This window comes from Lepisosteus platostomus, unplaced genomic scaffold, assembly GCF_059453375.1.
Source record: "Lepisosteus platostomus isolate fLepPlt1 unplaced genomic scaffold, fLepPlt1.hap1 Scaffold_86_H1, whole genome shotgun sequence".
Classification (NCBI taxonomy): Eukaryota; Metazoa; Chordata; class Actinopteri; order Semionotiformes; family Lepisosteidae; genus Lepisosteus; species Lepisosteus platostomus.
In genome coordinates, this window is record NW_028291698.1 from 88,661 (window position 1) to 92,500 (window position 3,840).

The 3,840-nt window shown below is 45.3% G+C and overlaps 2 non-coding genes across 2 annotated transcripts; both read left to right on the forward strand.

Annotated features, from left to right (window-relative positions):
- Positions 1-1,765: 1,765 nt before the first annotated feature.
- LOC148630822 (U4 spliceosomal RNA) lies at positions 1,766-1,907 on the forward strand. The gene has a single exon (XR_015934988.1). It is a non-coding gene; the product is annotated as a U4 spliceosomal RNA (small nuclear RNA).
- A 541-nt stretch (positions 1,908-2,448) lies between these two features.
- On the forward strand, positions 2,449-2,522 carry trnai-aau (transfer RNA isoleucine (anticodon AAU)). The gene has a single exon. It is a non-coding gene; the product is annotated as a tRNA-Ile (tRNA).
- The last annotated feature ends 1,318 nt before the right edge of the window (positions 2,523-3,840 follow it).

Below are 3,840 nucleotides of genomic sequence, written 5' to 3' on the forward strand. Positions count from 1 at the left end.
CAAACTAACACTAAAGAAACACTAGTATATACTGGTATAACAAATAAAACCAAACATAATCATTAACTGAGCAGTCACTGGGAGCAAATCTCCTTCCCGTCCACAAAGGCCCTCGCTCCCACAAAGTAGGGTCTCCTCCCCTCTCTTCTGGCAGCTTCAACCTGGGGCCACAGCTGGTTCCTGGTGCTCCTGTCCGCGGCAGACAGTTCCTCTGCAAACCTCAGTTTGTTCCCATTCAAATACTCATTCCCCCTCGCCGCTCGCCAGAGCATGTCCCTCGCCGTCCTCTTGGTGAACTGTATTATAATCGATCTGGGGCGCACTTGCCCAGACATGTTCGCTCTCCCGAGCCTGTGAACAAAGTCAATGGCCGATATTACGTCCTCCTGGTCCGGCAGGGTCCATTTACAGATACCCTTCACTGTTGCAACAAGGTCCTTATCACGTTCCTCTTTAACTCCAAATAATTTTAAATTCCATCGTCGACAGTATCTATCTACATCGTTCACTTTCAATTCAAGTTCTTTAATATGCTTTTCTTGTTCGGTATTTACTTGTTTAAGAACTTTTACTTCACTCTTTAAGTCTTCAACCTCTTTAAACACACAGTCCATGGACTTTTTAAGACTTTCGATTGCGACTGTATTAAATCGAATCATTTCCTTCAGCTCACCCATCATGTTAAAGATGTTGGTTTGGAGCTCCTCCAGCGTCAGGTCGCCCCTTCCTCTCTTGGCCGCCGGGGTTTTCACAGGTGTGCTGGGCAGGGACTCCGGCTCTACCGTACGAGCGCATCTCCAGCACTCTTTCCACGTCCCCTCCAGCTGCTTCACTTTTCCCTGTAGTTCCATCGATTTTCTTGTAGTGCTATACATATACGATTGAGGTATCTTAGATTTCTCCTTCGAGGACCCAGCACTCTTTTCTTTTCCCAGTGTTACTCATATCGAAATTCTTAAACCTAAAAAAAATCGTTTTTTTTCTTTCAATTATAACTGAAGTTTAAACAACTAGTGTTAAGTCCTTATTTTTCTGTAGTCAAAAAAAGCAAAAATTAACATTCAGGTCATGAAAAACTCAAAAAAACTCCTCAACCACTAAACTTTACCTCCCACCTGAGCGCCATCTTGAACGCCCCTACCACCAGAGAATGCTCACGATTTCGGAAGCTGTCTCCGGGACGTGCTGATTCCACACATCCTGAATAAATCATGATATAGTTAGTTGCTGTAGCTAGACGTTTAAATGAGTTTCATGGCCAGATGGACTGTTTCCTCCAGCGGTATAGTATTGCAGTGAGACAGCACGATGCCTGCAAGACTATGTCACGCTAAACGCCACAGATTGTGTTTGTCCGTTCGTGTCAGTCGTCCTGCAGCCACGGGAAGTGGGACACAAACATGCTGCAATGCTTTCAAGACGTTAGGATTTGTTTGTGCAACATCCGAGAAGAGTACTTGTGGCTTGAATGTGAACTGTACGTGCCCGCCCCCTTTCCTCTGTAGTGCATGAGTTCCTCCCGGCATGCCCTTCCTCATTGTTCTGTCATCTTGTATTTAAAGGGTTGTATTTCTGCTGCTGAAAATAAGCAACGGTTTTCTCACAACGCCCTTTGTTCCCGACGGAGACCTTGTCTGCCATGAAATTCTTCAAAACCTCAAGCTAGATGAAGAAGAGGACAAATATGAAGCGTTACAGAAACGACATGCCATGAGACTATCGATAACGATTTCCATAGGATCCCCGCGGTTGCCTGGCAACTATCAGCTTTGCGCAGTGGCAGTATCGTAGCCTGTGAGGTTTAGCCGAGGCGCGATTATTGCTAGTTGAAAACTTTTCCCAATACCCCGCTTCCGCCGGTTTGCAATACAATCGGCGAAAGCAATTTTTGACAGTGTCGTCAGAGACTGAGCAAGGTGCTTAAAGACAGATTTGGTCATGGTGACATCATGGTAGAAAGAAACGAGCTTGTTACGTCTCAACAGAAACGCTCTTTAGCTCTTTCAGCGTTATGGAGAGAACAGCGTCTGTCGAGATCACTTTTGAGTCAGCGCGAAACGCCGTGTGCTGTCAGTTTGATTTCATATTGCTCGTAGCGGCGCCCGGCCTTTGTCTGTCAAATGTTAGGTTGCGCTTCTTCATGCTGCATCGTCGGCATGAGTGGAGCTTTTTAAACGTCTGTACTTACTGCGCCCCATAAGAAATCGTTCGTCCCTGTTCAAAAGAGATTGTGCGATGTCCTGCAGCGTTCGCAAAGCAAACCTTTGACAGTTTGAAAAGAGGAATTTATTCTGCTTCCTGTGCGTGCAGTAATTACAAAGTTGAACGTCTTTACACGATCTGCTGCAGTTTTCAGTGGGCGGGCTTTGTCAAATTGCTTGGAAAAACGCAGTTTCGGCTCGGGAAACATCATGAGCAGTGTCAGCACAGAGAGGACCACTGTCGTGAGGCCGGTTAGCTCAGTTGGTTAGAGTGTGGTGCTAATAACGCCAAGGTCGTGGGTTCGAGCCCCGTACGGGCCAGGTCCTTTTCTCCTCTCTTACCAAAGCTGTTAGGTTCCTTTCCGTGGTGAGATGGGTTGTCATGCAACGCTGCCACATAGTGCCGACAGACAAGAGTGTTGCGGGAAAAGAGAAAAGTGTTTGAAGTTTTAAGAGTGTATTAGGTGGAGCCAAAATCAAGTGTCACAAATGCAAGTGGGAGGATTTCCAATGTTTAATATGGTAAAAATAAGCAGAAGTTATCTGCCGGTCATGGCACAGTCTGCCATGCTTTTGTCATATACTGTAAAGTGGTGTCGAACTGGAGCCTCACCATTTGCATATGTGAGGCTCCAGTTATACATCGAGTGTCACGTTAAATGACAAAAATCAAGAGAGTTAAAGCAGCTGGAGAGGTTTTCTTACAACTTTTGAGCTGACACAGTTTTGGAAAATGTTTCCTTCACGCTGCACTGTACAACATAGGCAGCCAAGAGTCTCCAAAACAAAACAGAATTGACAGATAGGAGAAAATTCCCACTCGTCCTGAAGTTCCCAAAATCCAGCACTGAGCGTAAACAAAGTGTCTAAGTAGCGTGGGAATGCTAACCCTAACCCTAGCTGGAGTTTGAGCAATCCAGCACTGAGCGTAAAAAGATGAGTCAAAGTAATGTCTAATCTGATTAGTTTCCTTAGAGCTGGTTCAGAGTTTGTTCAAGAATTTACCTTTCACAGATGCGCAAAGAAGAATGTTGGGGGTGCACGCTTCAAGGTGCCTTACAGGTGTAGGGAGTGATTCGAGACGATTCGTGGCGTGTGCTCGTTCCCATATACCGTACGCCCCGGGGTGCAGTGGTAGGATGACATACAATACCGCTTGGGCACGTAACGGTGTTATTTGCAAGTGCGGGACGTGAGGGTTTTTGTTTGTTCGTTGTTTTGCTCTGCTTTGCTTTGTTTTGCTTTCCATCGCGTTGGTAAGAGCGTAAATAAAAAGGCGATTCCTGCGTCTACCACTAATGTAAGAGCTATTTCAAGTGCGGCGTGGTGCGGCTTTTCAAATGCTCAACAGGATGACTTCGCATGCACGCGTGCTTTCATGAAGTCGTGTGTGCAACCATGTCTGCTTACGTGCAAACGGGCGTGGTTTCATGTATGCAAAAAACTTTCCTGGGCTCTTCTGAAGCACATAAAATTATTTGGAGATATAAATTTGTCTTGTTTTCCTCTTAGGCTCTAGAATTGATATTTTTTTTTTCATTTTTGGTATTTTTCATCATTTTTCAGAAAGTGGTTGCAAGCCCGATATCATGCGAAGAAACTTCAGGATTCGGGGATCAGTCAATGGATTTTAAAACAC